Source organism: Canis aureus, chromosome 16 (genome assembly GCF_053574225.1).
Source record: "Canis aureus isolate CA01 chromosome 16, VMU_Caureus_v.1.0, whole genome shotgun sequence".
Classification (NCBI taxonomy): Eukaryota; Metazoa; Chordata; class Mammalia; order Carnivora; family Canidae; genus Canis; species Canis aureus.
Window position 1 is genome coordinate 33,036,567 of NC_135626.1, and position 21,222 is coordinate 33,057,788.

At 35.0% G+C, this 21,222-nt stretch overlaps 1 long non-coding RNA gene across 16 annotated transcripts in view; it reads right to left on the bottom strand.

The window, feature by feature from the left end:
- The window catches only part of LOC144286346 (uncharacterized), a 169,977-nt gene that overhangs the window by 60,342 nt on the left and 88,413 nt on the right, over window positions 1-21,222 (bottom strand). The window lies entirely within an intron of this gene.

A 21,222-nucleotide genomic window follows, 5' to 3' on the forward strand; every position in this document is an offset into this window, starting at 1 on the left:
ATTATCTTCTAGCCAAACTTACAAAGAAATTTTTAAAAGATGGCACAAATGAAGCATATTAGGAATAAAAGAGACATTACTACAAATCCTATAGACACTAAAATATCAAATAAAACTATGCCAATACATTTGAAAACATTGATAAAAGGGACATACTCCTTTGAAGACACTAACTAGAAGAAATAAATTGGCTGAATAACTTCATATCTATTACAGAAATTAAATTCAAAGTTAAAATTCTTCCCACAAAGAAAATTTCAGCCTGGAATGGTTTCAATGGTGAATTCTACTAAACACTTAAGGAAGAAATAATACCAATTCCTCACAATCTGTACCAGAAAACAGAAGAATAAACACATCCCAACTCATTTTATGAAGGCAGCATTGCCCTGATATCAGAATCAACAAGGAAATGATAGTACTTCATGCCTCATCTTCTCCATGAACCATTCTCTGCATCCCACTTCACTGTGACTCCATGTGATCCTTAGAATATAACTCTACCACTGTAGTTAGCAAATGTAATTGTTTATTTGTATGTCTCAATAAACTAAAATCAATTTCAGGATAATCACCATATCTCACTGTTATGGACTATTTCTATCCTTTGCAAATTCCTATGTTAAAACCTAATCCCTAATGTGAAGCTGTTTGGATACAGGGCTTTGGGGAGGCAATTCAGTCAGGTGGGTTGACCTATGAATGGAATTGATGCCCTTGTAAAAGAGACCCCTGAAAGCTTCCTTGTCCATTCTACCATGCAACAATAGAGTGAGAAGATACCTGTCTATGAACCAGGAGGTGGGTCTTCACCAGACACTAAATCTGCTCGCACTTTGATCTTGAACTTCAGAAACATAAGTTTTTGTTGTTTATAAGACACCTAGTGTGCAGTATTTCATTACAGCAGCCTGAACTGACACCCATATTTGTATCCTCAGCATCTAATACATAATTCATGTTTGAATTAACAAAAGGTGGATCAAGGGTATGCCAATACTTAGAGGTAGGAAATTCCATTTTCACTGAATTGTAATACTCTATTAACTCCACCTTTGATCTACTAGCTTTTTCAAAAATCCACTGGGTTTCTGAAAGTTTCTTAATTATTTTAATGTTTTGATGAGTTAGTATTTATGGTTTCCAATCAATTCTCATTGTTTAATAGATGTTTTGTTTTCCAAATCTAATAAAATATGCTCTCCACTCTAAGAAAGAACATGATTACATATGGTACCATGTGTAGCAATTTTGTTATTTTCTTGTACAGCTTCACCTACACCAAGATCCTTTTGGAATACTCAGTGGCCAAATTCATTTTATCTCTGTTCTCACTATATCCTTCCAGATGTATATTCAAGTCTATTAAAATAAATCGCTTTTGTCATTCTTGTACTATGATTCAACATGTGCCAGCTATTAATTTCAAAAGCACTAGGGAAACATATAAGGCTTCTTTACTCTCCTTTTTGTCCCTGCAGGATTCTTACAAGTGAGATGGCTTTGTGCAGTGCAGACCAACAGTCTCATTTGGAGTTGAATATTTCATTATGGAACAATGCAGGTTCCCCAATATTGTACTTGGGTGGAAAATAATTTAAATGCAAAATCCCCTTAGCTGTTTAATATAAGGGAGTGCCAAGTGCATGTCTAAAAGAAGTGAATTGCCCACTAACAGAACCAATACAATATGTAAATAGGCAGAGATAAAAGGATTAGTTACTAAGATTTGAAATATCAAATTTAAGTCGTTTTCATGGATTCTCTCTCAGAGACAAAACATCGCTTCCTTTTTTTATCCCCTAGAAAATAAAGTAGCCTTTTTATACCTATCTTTATCTTTCATATGTGATATTTTAATAAATGTTTAAATGTTAATTTAACAATTATTCAGCGTCTAGTCTATGCCACACATAAGCATGTATACATACATATCACAGAGTTTTTGCCATAATGGAATTTATTGTCTTGGTTTTGATCTATACTAACCATCATTAGTTCAATATAAATTTAAAAAGATAATTAGAGGGTGTTGTCACACAATTTCTGAAACAATGGACAAAGGACAAAGTACTAAAATAGTAAATAAGAAATGGCATTCTTATAGCAGTTTTGCCATAAAATAACTGAAGCTGTAGGGATGCCTTCTATTAGAGTGGTTATGGCAGTAGTAAAAGTAATGGTCATTATGAAGATAGAAGTGTTAGAAATAGCAAAAGTCTATGTCTCCACTAATTACCAGGTAGTAGATAGATCTTACGACAATGACTTCTGTGTGAATCAACACAGTGATTTTCATAGTAACACTAACAGGTTAGATACAACTATTATCCCCAGTTTACTGATGAGGATACTGAGCAGAAGAGTATCAATGTTCACACAGTCCACAGATCCATAGCTAGCTCCTGGTCAAACTGGAATTGAGAATCAAAGCCTAATTATTTCCAAATCCCATCTACCCTAAGTAGGATTTAGAAATAGGCAGAACCCAATTAAAATCAGTTTTTATCACTTCTGACTCAGTGACTTTGAAAGTTACTTTGAGGATTAGAAATGTTTTTCTATAAAGGGCCAGCTAATGAATATTTTAGGCTTTGTGGACAATAGGGCCTTTGTTCCCCTCAATCCTGCTATTGTAAACTGAAGCCAGCCATAGACAAGAAGTAAAAATTTAGTTCCCCAATAGGCCAACCCTTGGTTTACATAATCATCATATTTTCTGTGTGCATAAAACTGAGATGATCCTACCTTTGTGGGATTGTTGTAATTATTTTAAATAAACATGCAAAGGATATAATATAATAAATATTAACTGTTTAATGGTGCTAGTGATTATTTTTAAAGTATTTATATTGTTTAGCTGTTTCTCTTCAAAATCACAAAATGAAGATAACATGTATATTTCTACTTCAATGAGAAATTCACCAAAAGCAAAAAATCCTTTTAAAAGTGTAATACCAAGGGGTGCCTGGGTGGCTTAGTGGTTGAGCATCTGCCTTTGGCTGAGGTCATGATCCCTGGGTCCTGGGATTGAGTTCTTCATTAGGCTTCCTGCAGGGAGCCTGCTTCTCCCTCTGCCTGTGTCTCTGCTTCTCTCTGTGTGTCTCTCATGAATGATTTTTTTTTTAATCTTTTTTAAAAAAAAGTATAATACTGAGGATATATATTTGTGATATGCTGTTATGCAGAGATGTATTAATTTATTCAAATTTGAGGAGAACCTGCTATGCATGGGATCTATTAGGTGCTGGAATGCAAATGTCAGATAAACATGGACTATTTTTTGCCAAATAGAGCAATTCTATTAGGGAAGATCACTTGTGTGCAAATAGCTACCCAAAATTGGAGGATATATTTTCTGTTAATACCACGATAAAACTTATTTTGTATTATAAAAAATCATTTTTCCATTATTAGCCTATAATTTTGTTGAGACCAGGGATGGCTTGTTTTCTCTATACTCTCAGTGTTTACTACAGATCCTTACTCATAGCAGTTAAGTGTTGATATGGTAATTAGCAATGAATGGCAAAGTGTTAAGACTCATGCAATTATAGTATAAAGAGAAAGCTTCCACCTGGAATGATCCAAAAATTTTTAATTTTCAGTATCTTGGCTATTGTGAATAATACTAAGATAAATATAGACTTGTATATATCTCGTCAAAATCCTTTTCTTCATTTCCTTTGGGTATATACTCAGCAGTAGAATTGCTGGATCATATGGTAGATCTATTTTTAATCTTTTTAGGAACCTCCATAGTGCTTTCTGTAATGGTTGGACTAATTTACATTCCCACCAGGAATTTTTCACCGTATCCTTGCCAGCACCTATTGTCTTGTCTTCTTGATGACAGCCATTCTAACAGGTGTGAGATGATCTCTCTGTGGTTTTGATTTGCATTTCCCTGATGACTAGTGATGTTTAGCATCCTTTCATGTGCCTGTTTTATAGATATCTAATGAAAAGTATAATGAATGTAGCCAATAATACTGTACTATAATAATGTCATAAATATTGTCTCAATGGCAATCATATTACAACATATAAATGTATCAAAGTAACACATTGTATACCTTAAACTTACAAATTGTAAATTGACAAATTTATCAAATAAGTAAATTAAAAAAAAAGCTCACTGACTGTTATTAAGCATCTGTTGTAGGCTTGATGTAGAAGGTGGCTTATGACATAGAAGTTAAGAGCAGGCGAATTTGGGAGATATTGGCCTTCATAGCAACCCTCTAATTATGAGCTTAGGTAAAGATACTTAACCTCTCTGTGCCTCATGTTCCTCTACCAGAAATAGAGAAAATTATACTCACTTCCCAAAGCTGTTAAATACATTTTTGTCAAAAGAGTTCATATAATGCCCAGCACATAGTATAAATAATGGCTAGGATGATAAAAATGCTGATGATTTTCATAATAATGATAAATGGTAACATTTGGAATGGGATTGGCTGGAAGTAAAATAAGAGCGGACTAAAGATTTATAGGATTTTAGTAAGTTTTTTCACATAGCAAAAAATTCAGATTTAGGCTATTGTTCGCATTCAAGTGCTCTGCAATGTCTTCAGAGACCTAAGCTCTTTCTCCATTCTCATCTGCCTATGTTAGCCTGTACTACGTAACACGTGGTCCATGGATCAGCAACATTAGCATTACCAGGCACTTGTTAGAAATATAAAGTTACTGGCACCACCCTAACCTATGGAATCAGAACCACGTATTCCTAGTTGTTCCTTTTATTCATTTACCATTTGAGAACAACAGCTTTAGCCTATGTTTTTGTCCTCATACTTGTTCCCTCATAGCAGTAAGATGGCTTCTGTAGTTTCAAATGTACAAAAAATGACTCTGTTGAGTAGGGTTTTTTTATTGTGTGTGTGTGTGGGGGGGAATGTATGTAGGACATCATGCCTGGAATAAAGTAAAGAACAGAGATAAAATGAAGACTACTTGAAAGATAATTGTTGGATCCTAGACAGGGAAAATAGGTGAAAGACTGTGATGAGCCTCACACATCAGGCCGAAGAGTTTGGATGTTAGTTATCGGAGGATTGGAACAGGATCAGAATTGCATTTCCAGGAAATGAGTTTAACAGTATTTAAGAGACTGCCATAGACCCCAGTTCTCTAGGTTGCCCCTGGAATGTGACTATCCATGCAGATGGAGCAGCTGGCACCACACTCCTGTTCTGTGTTCCCAGTTTCAATTTGGTCTTAATAATATATCATTAATAACCACAATCACCAAGAATAGACAACTCTTTAATGTCTCTGATCACAGTTGAGACAAGACTTCAATGCTTGTAACACTGACTAAAATTTCTGTGTAGATAAATAAAAATAGAACCACACAAAGTGGTTCAAAAGATGTGGCTTACTGGCTGATTTATTGCTAGTTTAGGGAGCAGTCCACTTTTTATTTTAGCACCTTGGATTTTCCTGAAAAAGTTAAGAAGGCTTAAGGTCCAAGAGGTCCTTTCCCCATGTTTTAGAATTCAAATTTCTTCTCCTAGTTCTACCTCATTCCTATATGATACATGAGAAGAAAGTTAAGAGTAACACCAACAATTTTACTCCCAGTGTTAATGTTAGTGGCACAATTTGTACTCCACTAATAGTGGTCATGTTTTCATTTTTAAAAAATGCCTTATTGAGCTATAATTGATGTACAAAGAACTTTACATATTTAATGTGTGCCTTTTGATGAGTTTGCGTCTGTGCCAACACCCTTGTTACTATCACCACAATCAAAGTAATGCACATACCCAACACCTTCCAGAATTTTCATGTGTTTCTCTTTTTTTGTTGTTTAATGGTAAGAACATTAAATATGAGATGTCTTCTCTCAACAAGTTTTGAAGTGCACAAAACCAAATTATTTATAGGCACTATGCTGTCCAGCACTTACGTAGAACTTATTTATCTAGTACAACTGAAGCTTTATACCCAACAAAGAACAGCTTCTCATTTATTTGTTAGTTATTTAGAGGTTTCCACGTTGTTCATGAATTTGAGATTTCCTCTCTCTTTCTTCTGCCTTGTCTGGATTTACATTTCCAGGTCTAGTGATTTTGTGTTTATGTCCACAAATCCACAAATCCCACTGTGCAGTAATTAAGTAAAAAACAACTTGTATGAGGGTCTGTTTAGAAGCTCTGTGTTCTCTGCCTTTACTGGCAGAGAGCTTCATATAGGCTGCAGCTTCAGGCAGTGGTTGGCAGTGAACTCCCCCTCTCACCAGCTTCATGCACTTGGCCTGATACAGTCCTTCAATATTGGTTCATTTTTTTAAAAAATTGTAATTTTACTGGGAGTCAAACTCACAGCCTCAGCTTCCTTTCTCTGCTTTTAGACTTTTATGTCAACAAATCTATAATTTCATTTCTGATCACAGCTCTATTTCCATGTAATATTTGATCAATGGAGATATTTATCTTAAGTGTTCTCTTTTTACATTTTAACTATAATTGGCTTATGCTGAAGAAAAGCTGCAAATTCAAAAGTAAACTCACAAATGCCATCTTTATCAGAAATTGATAAAATTCCTATGGATTTGTTTCAACTACCTATTATTTTTTTCTATTGTTGGTTCATGTTTCCCTGTCCTGTTGTATTAGTTTCTTGCGCCTGCTGTAACAAAATACAGCAAACTAGATGGCTTAAAACAACAGAAATTTATTCTATCATGGTTCTGGAGGCTAAAAGTCCAAAATTATGGTATTTTGGCAAGGTCTTGTTCTCTCTGCATACACTAGAGGAGAATGTGTTCCATGTGTTTTCCTTAGCTTCTGGAGTTGCCAGTAAAACTTGGCACTTCTTGGCTTACAATACACTACTTAAATTTCTGCCTCAGTTGTCATGTGGCATTCTCCCTGTGTGTTTGTGTCTGCATGTTATGTGGATTAGGGCCCACCAAATGGAATATAGACCAACCTTAATTTAATTATATCTGTAAAGACCCTATTTCCAAATAGGGTCACATTCATAAGTACCAGGGGTAAGGATTTCAACATAGCTTTTGGAGGGACACAATTTTACTTCTAACACTCTTCATGTGACTTTTTTAATTGAATGCCAGAAATTTTATTTGAAAAACTATAAAAATAATTTGAGACCTACAATGATATATTACCTTCCTCCAGAGAAGATTACATTTGATTCCAGTAAGTGGCTGAAGGCATAAGCAATCAGGGATCAGCTTAATCCAATTTCAGTGTTTTAGATAATTCAAAACTGGCCTTTAGTTACCATGAGGACTGATCTACTTTATCCTTCACCCTTACTACAAATTGTAGCCATTCATAGTGTAAATCTAAGATATGAGAGGTTTAGTAGACCTCCACCCCAAGTTTGGTGGGTCCAGGGCTCTATTTTTTCTACTCATAGCCTCAGAGGTGATCCAAAATACTATTCAGCTTCTTATGTTCTTTTTAAAGTTGGTAATTATCCACTGGGGGAAAGTGGCCCTAAATTTAAGTCTCACCTCTTTGGGTTTCTCTCTTGGATCCTAACTTGTACAATGCTTTGGATTTCAGGTCTCCAAGGCATGTTTTTAAAATATATTTTGTCTAATTTATCAGTATTTTTTAGATGGCAAGGTGATTGGCACAAATTACTTGGTCTGTTAATACTCTGGATATAATTCTAATGTTTAAATATTCACTATCAGATATATGTTATCTCAAATAATGATCTTGTATGTTTTACATGTTAACATTTTGTCACTTGATTCAAGGAAAAAAATATTACATAAGCAAAATGTTGCCATAATTAACAGGGATTGTAAAATTTCTTAATTTTATGAATGAAAAATTATTAAAAACTTTTAGATAGTTCAAAAATAGAGAAATAATTTGTCATTTAATACAAATAAGAGAACTAGATATTAGAGAAAACTAATATCTAATGTCTTTAAGGTATAATTAGTATTAGAGAAAAAGTAACAGAAATTAGAACTATATCCTAACTTAATACATAATTTTTGATGTATTAGCCTTCAAAAATTAAATTATACATGTATATATATATTAAATTATTTAATTGAATTAAAGCCAGGAGTCATAAAAAATCCCTTTTTGGGAATTCTTAACATCTGGCGAGTATGAATTAATAGCAGAATGTCAAGTTCACTACCTTCAAGTTTCAAAGGGAGGAATAGTTCCAATTGCTGTGCAACTAGATCCTTTATAAATTATCTTTGATCCATATATATTAAAGACTATAAAGAATATGAAATAAAGAAGAGTGGTAAAGCAAATGATCTATCCTAAAAAATTCATGTTCCTACAGCATCCAAGCTGAAAAGTGAACATCTATTTAGAATCACAAATGTGCAGCATGATTACAGAAACAATATAGCAGTTACCAGCTGAGAAACTGCTGTCCTTACACCATAATACCAAACCAACAAAATTTGACCACTAAAATTTTAATATTAAAAGTTCAATAATAGTTAAATTTGTGCTAATACTTAAGATTTGTTCCTGTATCCTAAAAGGTCATTTTATGATGGAAATATCAAGTTTTAGCTGATTATTATTTTTAACATTTAGCCATCTGGTATTTGGCTAAAAAGCATATTCAGGTGCATGTCAAAGTATATATTCATATGTTAAACCAACTTCCCTCCCATCTTCTATTTATACAGTATATGTTAGTGGTGCTTAACTTTACATTTTGGTCCAATGCTGTTAAAATGTTGATTCAGTATCATAAAGACCTAGAAGGACTAGGAGTCCAATAATCTGGGCCTTATTCCGAGTATACTAACTATTATGAACTGAACGTGTACCCCTAAAATTCATGTTAAAATCAGAACTCCCAATGTGATAGTATTAGGACATAGGCCTTTTGGGAGGTGATTTGGCCATGAGGGTGTAGTTCTCAGGAATGTGATTAGTGTGGCCTTATAAAAGAGAACCAAGAGAGCTTTCTATTCTTTCTATGTTGTAATGACACTGAGAAGATAGCTATTTATGAACCAGGAAATGACTTTTCACCAGACACCAAATCTGCCAGTGCCTTCATCTTGGACTTATCAGCTTCCAGAACCATGAGAAATAAGTTTCTGTTGTTTATAAGCCACCCAGTATCGGTATTTTTTTATAGCAGCCCAAACAGACTAAGAAACTAAATAATGAAAATCAGAGTCATTTGTTGTTTAATATGGAAAAATGAGGTATATGTGTGTGACATACTCATGCCTTTGTGTGTTTGGTGCAGTCTGAATACTTAGGGCCATATATTTCACCTTGGTGCCCATTAGCAGCTGAAACATGAGCATATCCCATAGGCCAGGTGATTAGAGCTCTAGGACAGGATTATAAACGCTGAGAAAGTGACACAAATATTCAGGGACACTTTAGAAGGTATTACTGGTAGCAGTATTTGCATTAAGAATGCAGCTATTGAGGGACTGTGAATATGATAGATGGTGGCAACCTAGTTTTCAGTCTCTCTGAATGTCAACATAAAAACAGAAAGGGCAACTAGACAACAAAACTAAAATCCTACAGTCTATTCAAAAAATAGGAGATGAGACACCCCCCCTCCCCGCCAAACTCCAAAATGCAATGGGTAAAGACAAACTACCAATAACCATTTGACCTTCAGTGACCATCTCTGCAGATGAGAAAGCACAAGGAAGTAACAAGGCATCTAATGGACCTGAGAATAGTAGAATCTCAAAGTAAACAACAAGTATTCACTAGAAAGCATAGAGGACCAATTTAAGAACAACAGCTGGAAGGGTTTTGTCCAATCTAATAGCAGATGAATATAAAGGTTATACAGCAAATACTAAAGGAACTAGAATAGTCTACATTCTCTGAACATTAAGAACTAACCCATTAGGACTCCCTTTCAGGTAAGAGCCTTGAACTTTGAGGAAACTGCTAGGAGTTGAATCAAAATTGAACAGAAATGTAACAAAGAGAGGTCCAGATAAAAGTTGGGGAGGAGAACAAAGCCACTATCTTAGAAAGCAAGCCATCGTATCTTTGATTACTCCAGGAAAACAAGAGAAGATAAATTTCTGTGAAGTTATAAAAGCTACCACGAACCACATCTTCTAAAAGCTCAGGAAAACTAATTTCATGTAATATGGGCAATAGAGAAGTACCAAAGTCAAATTTTATCTTAAAATTGTCATAAGAGAAAAGAGAATAATAAACAGAATACCATTTTTACAGATAATGAAAGCACATCAGAAAGTCTTGCTGAAAGTCCACATCAAAACAGTAAATATCTATATTGAAAAGAACTAATAGATATTAAAAAATAGATACAAGAAATTACCAACAGCATAAACCAGAATTAGGAAAACTCCAAAACTTTAAAAATTACTTTAGACATTAGGATATGATAGACAACCTCCAGTGACTCTTGTCTCCTAATACTTAAGCCTTTTTATAATATTTTTTACATTGACACAGGACTGATCAGTAGAGGACCATGGAAGTGATGGCACATGACCTTTGAGGCTAGGTCATAAAAAGCATTGCATGCTTCATTTACCTTCTTGGATATCTTGCTCTGAGAAAAGCCATTTTCCATACAGTGGGTTCATTCAGCCTTATGGAAAAGACCAATTAGGAGAGGAGCTGAGACTTCCTACCAAGAGCCAGCACCAACCCCTCAGCCATAAGTGTTACCTACCTTAAAAGCGAACTTTTTTAGCCTTCAGTAAGGTTTTAAGATGACCACAACCTTACAAAAGTCTCTGACTCAGAAATGGTAAAAAAAAAAAAAAAAAAAAAAAAAAAGGCACGTTTATTGTTGTTCTAAGTCATTCTTTTTTTTGTGGTAATTTGTAACACAGCAGCACCAGAGAACTAATACAAAGACTAAATTATAAAGAACATAAGACAGATAAACAAAATGATTGTACCATAGAACATACAGAGGGAACAAAGAAAAAAACTGAAAAATCAAGAAGAAATAAAGAGATAAAAATATTCTGAAAAGTAATGTAGCTGAGAGTCTCTGAAAAAGTAAGCCAAAATAATAGAAACAAATATTAAATTATAATTTAAAAAAATTATTTTAAAAACCCCATTACATTAAATAGGATTTGACTGCATACCAAAATTGTATCATATATCTGAAGATATTTGAATGACCCATAACAAAATTATAAAATAGCAAAACTATTAGACTTTAAAGAAATATAAAACCCCCAAGTATCTAAGCAAGACATGATTTATAAAGGAAATGTTATTCCATTTTCTTCAGGTATATAACATTTTTATTTAAAATAAGAGATATTAAGTTGAGAAAATATGGGCCAAAGATTTTATATCCAGCTAAACTGACTTTCAAGTGTAAAGACATAAACTGAAGTCATCATGCAAGTACTCAGAGAAATTTACTCCCATGAGCCATTCCTTAGGAACTTACTAGAATACATGCTTCAATCAACCAAAAAGAAAAAAAGAAAAAAAAGACAAGTTAAGTATGAATTGTAAGCATTAAATGTGGTTACCTTCAAACTAAGATTAAATAAATAAAATATAGTAATCAAGGGTTATAGGCTCAGTTAAATAGATACAATATAATTGTTTTTTAAAAATATAAATTGGTGAATAGAGAGATCATATGCAAAAATATTCAACTATTTTCAGTATTTAAAATAGCAGTTGGAGTATTGTCACTCTGGATTGTGTACATAAAATTGGGGTAAATAAATTATTAGTATCTGATATTCTAATGTCACTGTCCTTTGTGTCCCTTGAGAACCAGGATTTTCATTTTGGAAGAAAACAGAGAATGACGCAATATAGAAGGGATTAATTTAAAGAACAACAACACCAACAACAGCATGTGGCACTACATTGAAAGTATGCAAGAAGTAAAATTCAGACAGAGGAAACTCTACAGGTCAAATGGATTCACTTCTCCAACAAAGAAATCTTAAGTAAAATAGAGATGAAGAGGGAACCTGTAAATAGAAACTCATACGTATATATTTTAAAAATGAGAAAAACCAAACTATAGTGTCTAGAGATGCACATTTGGGTGAAATTGTTTAAATGCATGGAAATGATTACTATAGAGTGAAGTAGTGATGACATTTGAGGGGGTGAGTGGATTGAGACACAGAAGGAAAGAGGAATGCTGGGGGGGGGCACGCAGATTTCTAGGAGTGATGGTGAGGTAGTCACCTTATCATAATTCCTTAAGCTATACATTTGTTTTATGTCATGTTCTCTGTGTTTTAATTTAAAATTAAATGAGTTTTAAAAGATTTTTGAAATGATTAATAAGAATTCTGTGGCCACAGCCCTGAGAATTCCCAAGCTAGAATGCCCAATATACTATCTATCACTTTAGAATCTTCTTAAGTGCTTTCTTTTGCCAAGTCTAGTTTCTCAGATTTTCTGTAGATTCTTTGAACTATCTGATCTTGTTCCAATTAAACATGTATTCAAAAAGCTAGATGATTTGACCTTTAAAGTTTCCCACACTGGATTTTGTTTATTATATACTTAAAATACAACGTGTTTTTCTGTCCTGTGTATAATATGTGTGTGTGTATATTCAATATAAATTACTTCCTGTTAAATTTTTATTGATATAATTGGGAAACCATGGGCAAGTCGCTTAATCTTCACCAGTCTTATTTTCCTCATTTATGTAATGGGCTAATAATACTTACCTCATAGCATTTTTGTCAGGATAAAATTAGGTAATTAAATAAATGATATAGTAAAATCCACAATACTGTTTTTAGTAAATAATTGTTAACATTCTTGCCTTTCATTACTGACTTGTAAAGGGAAGAATAAAAGATTGTGTTGAGCTTCAAGTCTAGGTGACTGGGAGATTGATGGAATGGTTGATTACACCAGAGTATCTATGAAGAGAAGTCAGGTTATGGACAAAAGGAATTATTTGTTACTCATATGAAATCCACATCTTGACAACTATTCAAAGGTTGACTGTCTTAAGAAAATTCTAACCTCAAATAGAATGCAGATTGTAGTTCTTCTGAGGTGCCATCTGTGTGCTGTTATCGAGATTTTGAACATCTCCAATGCAAATACTCAGATTCAGTCCTGTCTCTCTTGTCAGCATAACAAGGGGAATTAATTAAAGTGCTTTCTGTTGCCTTGTTAATTCACCAATTAACCATAAAACTTTGATTTGGATATTTACTACTCCATAATTAGTCAAACATAGCAGGCAAGAAGGGGCTGGATAATAGAGAAATTCAGCTAGTGAGCATTCTTTGTCAATTGAACCTGTATAAGTGGCGATAGAAAGGATCAACGAGAGTTAGCCAGTCAGGACTTTCTGCCTCTACCACTCCTGTCACCATGCATGACTCAATCATCGCATAAATATTCCAGCCAACCACTCTTCAGGTGTGGCCATTTTCCTATCTTTTAAAAATATTTTGGCCACCTGGGTGGCTCAGTCAGTTAAGTGTCTGACTCTTGATTTTGGCTTGGGTTGTGAGATCCAACTCTGTGTTGGGCTCTGTGCTCAGTAAGGAGTCTGCTCGAGATTCTCTCTCCCTCTGCCCATCCCCCCACTTGCATTTCCTCTCTCTCTCTGAAATAAATAAATCTTAAAAATATTTTTTAATATTGTCACTTTTGTTTCCAATTGTCCTCTAGAAGGCAGGGATTACACATATATTAACTATCCATTACTAATGAATTGAACCCACGTGGCAGCCTTATATTTTGAGACATCCTTTATTACAAACTACTACCCAACCTTCCCTGTGGCAAGTATTATCAATATAACAAATTACTGCTAAAAATCATGTAATACCTGGCATTCTAACAGGATCATGAATAAGATGATATTTAAGAACAAGTGATTTGCTTACCTATTCTTTTTCATCAATCACATATCCGGGACATGGCAGACCCTATTTCTATGTTTGGATCCCTCTGAATTTCCCTATATTTTCTTTTCATTCAGTACTTTTCACTTTTGAAATCTGTGATTATTCCTCCTATTACCGTAATATCAAAGTATTAGCTGTTTACTTTATCTCCTTCTCAGCTTTCCCTCTTTCTTTCATCTAGTCAACAATATATAATGTTCAAAAGATGTTTACTTAAATATATTTCCTTCCTTGTGCTAACATATTCTCTCACTTTAATCTCTTATTTGCTCCACATTAGAAATAAAGAAATGTGGAAGTTCATGATCAAAGACTCAGTTGTTGGTCATAGGGGAGAGTAAGGGATGAAACTTCATCTAGAATATAAGGCTCCAACTCAGAGTTCAGTGTCAGTCACTTGACACCAGGACCCATGAATTGTCTGAAGTACACAGCTGGTTTGCAATGTGTCTTTTATTGTTGAGAAAATGATCTGGACAAATATGGTTTTAAGATCCTATTCTTCTCTGGGGATAGGATGCCTCTGTCTTCTTGAGATAAATGAATATCCTTGGGGACAAGGATCAAACAGAGAAAAGAGTCTTTTAAAGGTAATATCCTTTGCGATTTCACTTTAATTTTTCCATTTCCTTAAGTTTATATTCATTTATTTTTCATTTAATAAACTTTTTTTGAGAATCTACTGTATTCCAAGCTGGGTGAAAAAATAATAGTTAATTGTGAATAAGTCAAAGCCCCAAATCTACTGAGATTTAAAGGACCAGTTGAATAAATGTAAATAAATCTAAGTACCTTAGATGAGAATACATATTATTGTTCGTCTGATTTTCCCCAAAAGCTTTAGCATCCATTTAATATCCCTGCCTGAGTCCATTATTATATTGCAGTATAAAAAGTGTAGATTTTCTATGCTAATGTTCCCTCTATATGTATTAGCCACTGTCTTGGTTATCTATTGTACATTATAAGCCATACCTAAATGGAATGGCTTAAACCAACTACTTTATTATCCATCATGATTTTGTGCATTGACAGAGACCAACTGGGTGGTTCTTTAGCTTCATATGATTTTAAGTGTAGTAATGTAGGAGTTGGATTTAGCTGGGACTTCCAAGATGGCTGACTTACCTGGCTAGCAGGTAAAGTTAACTGTTGGCTGGGAACTCAGCTGAGGCTCTTGACCCATGTCCCAAAATTTAGCACCTTCTTGTGGGTTTGGAGTCTCACTGCATGGTAGCTGGGTTCTCAGAGAGAGCATGATCATGCCAGATCCAATGTTCAAAGAATAAGGAAATAGAAGATTTCCTACCTTCTTAAAATTTAAACCCAGAATTGTCATGGTATCCCTTCTACCACATGTATCCAGCCCAGGTTCAATATCTCACCTCTAAATGGAAAAAGTAACAAATAATTTAATCTTTAATCCATCAGAACTGGCATTATCCTATTTAAAAAAAATCTATCTGCCCTTCTTTATTCTCTTTAGGTGGTGGTGGTGGGGAATATTGCTGTAAATTCATACATATATTTTTTTTCCTTATGTTATAGCCCATTGCCATTATGATTAATTTGAGAATTTAATTATCTCAAATTTGGCCAGCTAAATCCCCTTCACACCAACTTCTGTAAGCACATATTCTTTTGGCATAACTTCATTAATATGTGAGCCTTTTCTTGCTCTGGCATAAAAGGATGCTTTTATTCTAGGCTCAACCTGTACTTTTCCTGAAATTAGCAATTTCTCCAAGGAATTCTGGCACTAAAATTGAGAAATGATATTTAGAAACCAATAACTAAGAAACATGTGTGCTAATTGGTTTTACAATATCATTCCTTCTTACTTTCTTATTTATATATTTTTTTGATGGAGAGTGAGAGAGAGAGCATGAATGGGGTGAAGGGCAGAGGTAGAGGGAGAAGCAGACTTCCTGCTGGGCAGGGAGCTTGAAATAGAGCTCAACTTAGGGCTGGATCATGACACTTAACCACTGAGCCATCCGGGCTGACCCATCCTACTTTCTTTTAATCATGAGTTCCTACTAATACTTCTAATCCAAATTCAAAAGCTTCTGCCATTCCTTATTTGTATTTCATTTCTTGAATAGTGAGAAAATGGGATCAAAAAATATATATATATTTTTAAAGATTTTATTTATTTATTCATGAGAGACAGAGAGAGAGAGAGGTGCAGAGACACAGGCAGAGAGAGGAGCAAGCTCCATGCAGGGAGCCTGATGTGGGACTCGATCCCGGGACTCCAGGATCACACCCTGGGCCAAAGGTGGCGCTAAACCGCTGAGCCACCCAGGCTGCCCTCAAAAATATATTTCTACAAATAATACATGTTCTCATTTGCTTTGCCCAACAATTACTAAGACAAAACCATTAATAAGAAAACCTGCAAAATGAAGTCCAAAATTTTTCAGTATTTTTGTCCTGGGAACATATTCGACTAAAAGAGTACAATCAGAATTGTGTGTATTTGAATAAACTATTTTATCTGTATGGTTATATATCTTTTTGCTGGATGGCCTGACATTATGCACTCCCTGATGTGATGGATAGAAAGTATGGAACATAGCCTTTGTAGAACTATTTTTAGATTTTTTAAAAATTTGAACTTAATCATGAGAAAACAGAAAAATCTAGAATATGGAAGCTTTTAAGTGAACTCCTCAAATTATTTTATCTCATGAAGAACAAAAGGAGGCAGTAAGAAGGTTCTTACTCCCCTCAAACAGGGAGTGCCATGCATAATCCTCGATTGAATCTTGGGTTTAAGAAAATAGTTTATAAAATATATTTGGGGAATAGCTGTAGGACTTTAATAATGAATTACACCTTTAATGATAGTATTAAATTATTGGTTTCATTAACTCTGGCAATGATGTTTTGTGCAGGAGAATGCTTTTATTCTTGGGATCTACAAAAAAATGATATTTCACAACATCTATTACATTTTTTGGATGGTATGAACAAAGGGGAAGTGTTTGTGTCTAAAAGCATTATACACATACACACATACATTTGCAGACTAGGAACATAAATGGTGACTCTCAAACTAAAACATTAAAATATAGAAGCTCTACTAGAGAGCACAAGCTTAAAAATCTTCTACAGCTTTGTACACTATAAATCAGTATTTCACCAAAATAGGTCAGCACACCAACTGCCCACACAATCATTCATAGGCTTGTGTTCAGTGTGCATCCCATGCCAGATAACATCTGGACATAGGCCCTGGAATTTGTATTTTGTCAAATGGCCTACATGCTCTTTATGAATATCAAAATATCCAGAATAGTAGTAGTGAGGACAGATTGGCTCTTTAATAAATTACAATTGGATTAATTAAACTAAAGCTGTGAATCAAGCAAGGCACTCCCTTGACAATTTTAATGGCTCCCCTTGGAATAAAGAAAAGTACTAGAATGTCAAGCTGAGAAATTTAAGATCCTGTGTTAACAGGCCTCAGCTCTTTCAAATTTTGTCATTTGTCTCTACCTATACACTACATACAACCTCTCTAGTACTCCATTTTCAGATAATCACATTACCCCTCAGTCATCCTGACTATTCATTGGTACTGTAGCATGTTTGGAAGTTTTTTCGTATTTGACTGTTCCTATTTTCACCTCCCTATGCAACGCCTTTGTTTGGCACTACCCTGTATTCCAGTCTGTTTAAATCTACCCCAAATTTCAGAACTCTGTTTAAAACTCAGTTCATTCTAATATTCCTACTCTATATTCCATCAGTACTTTGTACCTCTACTAAAGCATATATCCCTTGTATGAGGATCACTTATGGCATGCACCTCTATGAATATGTATCTGTATGAGTCCCTAGAGGATTAGTCTATGATTTTTAATCCCCAGCTTATCTAACATGTCTTTTTATTTGTGGCAAATGTTTAATACTTGCTTGTTGACTATAATAAAAATGTCTAATGTTTTCCAACTTTTATGTACCATTCTGCTAAGCCTTGCAGTTCACTACAAAAATTTAAAGGGCTTCTAAAGAGATACCTATTCTTTTACTTTTCATAATAAGTAAATGGCTAATTTGTATCAGAAAAAAATAGTCATTACTTCTGCTATAAGCTACCACGACCTTGACTTTTCACTAAGAATGAAGTAGAGTACCACTGTAAACTTTAGAACAGGAGAAAGACATGATTTATGTTTTAAAATGATCACTCTTGGGGTGCCTGGGGTAGCTTAGTTGGTTAAGTGTCGGTCTCTGGCTCAGTTTATGATCCCGGGGTCCTGGGATGGAGCACTGTCTCCCTCTGCTGCTCCCTCTGCTTGTACTCTCTCTCTCTCTCTCTCTCTCTCTGGCTCTTTCGTTCTCTCTCAAATTAAAAAAAAAGAAAAAGAAAAAGAAAAGAAAAGAAAAGAAAAGAAAGAAAAAGAAAAAGAGGATCACTCTGGCTGTTCTGTTGAGAACAGATTGAACACTGTTTCCTCTAAGAAGAAACAAAGGACTAAGCAAAGACCAGAAAGGAGACTAATACAAAGCAAGGCTGAAGTAGGGAAACCAATTAGGGAACTACAGAATTAACCCAGAATTAAGGTGATGGTGTTGTAAGGCAGAATGTAAAACGTGTTTGGGTTCTGAATATATTCTGAAGGAGCACCAATAAGATTTCCTGTTGAATTGGATGTGGTTTATGTAATAAAATGAGGAGTCGATTTAAAGATTTTTGAGCAATGTAATGGAGAGATGGACTGGCTATCAACCGAAATAGGAAAAACTGTAGATGGAACAGGTTTGTGTATGAAGGAGGAGATTTCCCAGAGTTCAGTTTTGACATGTTAAATTAGACATGTTAAATGTTATATCTAAGTCAGTCCTTGAATAGATGGGTATAGAATTTAAGAGAGAGGTCTTGGCTGGAGATAAATTTGGAAGTTGGGGTGGGTGTAGGTACAGAGGAAGAACTGAAAAAGAGACTAAGAAAGAGCAATCATGGGTGACATAGGGGGAGAAACAGAAGAGTGAGAACAGAACAGTAAGAAGTGGTCCACCATGATAACTTCTGCTCATAGGACATGTAAGATGAAGATTAGAACTCACCATAAGGAATCAGAAAGTTGGTGGCTTGGGAAAGCAGCTCTTAACTAGAACTGGAAATGCATGCCTGATAGAAGAGGGACACCTGGGTGGCCCAGCAGTTGGGCATCTGCCTTTGGCTCAGAGTATGATCCCAGGGTCCTGTGATCGAGTCCCAAGTCAGGCTCCTGATGAGGAGCCTGCTTCTCCCTCTGCCTATGTCTCTGCCTCCCTCTCTCTTTCTGTCTCTCTCATGAATGAATGAATAAATAAATAAATAAAATATTTTTTTTAAAAAAAAGGAAATGCCTGATAGAAGCATGTTTAAAGGAAAACAGAAGAGAATGAGATCGTGAATCCTTTGAAGAATTTTACTATACAGGAGAACACAGAAAAATGATGTGGTAGATTTCAGGGGGAATGAAAATGAGTTTTCACTTTACTTGGGGATTTTTTTTTTTTAAGTAGGAGAATTACATACCCAAAGGAATGCCTCTTTCTAGCAGAGAAAAACAACTTAGGAGAAGTGGAGTCTTCCAGAGCTAAGTTCTTGAGATGGGTGTGAAGAGCTTGGCTCCAGCACATAGGTGGGGAGGCTGATGGGGAGCAGGTATTGCTCCTCTTGGTTAACAGGCAGAACCATAGACCAAATGTTTGTGTCCTCTCAAAATCCCTATGTTGAAACCTTAACCCTAATGTCATGGTATTTGGAAGTGGTGTCTTTGGGAAGCAATTTGGTCATGGGAGCAGAACCCTCAGGATGGGATTAGTGCCCCTATTAGAAGATTACAAGAGATGCAAGAGAGCTAATCCCCTGACCCCTTCTTTTTCTCTCTCTACCATGTGAAGATATACAGCAAGACTTGCCTCCACAAACTAGGAAGAAAAGTTTTCACCAGGAACAAAATCAGCTACCACCTTGATCTCGGACTTCCCAGCTTCCAGAAGAGTGAGAAATAAATTTCTGCTGCTTGAGCCTCCCAGTTTGTAGGTTTTTATTACAGCAGCCCCAGTTAAGACAGGAAGACAGAAGTGATGTGACCACTGGAGAAAAGGTGTGAAGAGAGCCACCAAGAGTTGGAGAGTCACACCAAGGTATAGAATTAGGAAGGGACTTAGTCAAAGAACCTGAGTCAGTCTTGAGAAAATTCACACATTTGTTCCAGGGACTGAATTTAGAAGTTAAAATTTCAGAGCTCTCTAGAGTCTTCAATCTGGAAAACTCTACAGCTCTGTGGCTCTACCAGCGTCTAGAATGTTTCTGATCCACTAAATGTACAAGATGCTCTACCTTCCCACAGAGCTTTAAAGGACATCTTATCTATTAGCATCTATTCTGTGTTTTCCAAGAATCTAGAAACAGAACCTGGAAACCTGTAGGATTAGATACTAGGCTTCAGGTCTTTTTCTCCAAAAGTAATTATTTGCACAGGTAAACAGAGGGAGAATCTTCACCCCTGAAATACTAATTGTGATACAAACAGCAAGATGAACAATGAAACAGCAAACGCTTAAGAAGACACAGCCTGGCTATTAACTAGGGGAGGAAGAACTCAGCAGAACTCAGCAGAACTCAGTTGTACTACTTAAGATAATAAATGATCTCAGAGCCCATCTCTCTCACTGATAAAGTATTGGACAAAGGTTCAATTACAAATTGGATTTCATATAACAAATGGGTAAATGATAGCATGAATTCAGAGAGAGCAAAGAGTAAGCAATTTCTGTTGAGGCATGAGTTGAGATTCAGCCAGAAGGCAGGTTCAACAAGTAAGAAAGATGTTTCAGGGCTTCTGGGGGTGTCATCTGAAGTTCTTTAAGTTTACCAAGCTCAGCAGCATTAATTAAACTTAATTAAGTTTAGCACATTAAAAATTAAATGCTTGCAGTTTGAAGGGCAATTTTATTTTTTTTTATAAAATTAAATATCCCCATACAGAGTGATGTTCTACTATAACTTACCCTGAAGAACTTTCTCTGTAGTTACTGCTGTGGTAAACACTACTATAAAATAATGCCCATTAAGAATACCTGCATTGATACACATTTCTTAAGTCATATTAAGAAATACTTGACCAATTTAATTTTTTAAGCAAAAAGAAAGGGAGAAATAAATAAATTTGGGCCTAAAGACCAGAGCTAACTAAAATCCTTAGCTCTGAAATTTATTTACACTATAATTTGGGACAAATAATCTAATTTTTCTAACTCTTAGATTCTGCTCCACAAGGATAATAATTCTTACCCTTGCATTGTTATTTTCAAGGACTTAATAAGATAAAGTATATAAATCACCT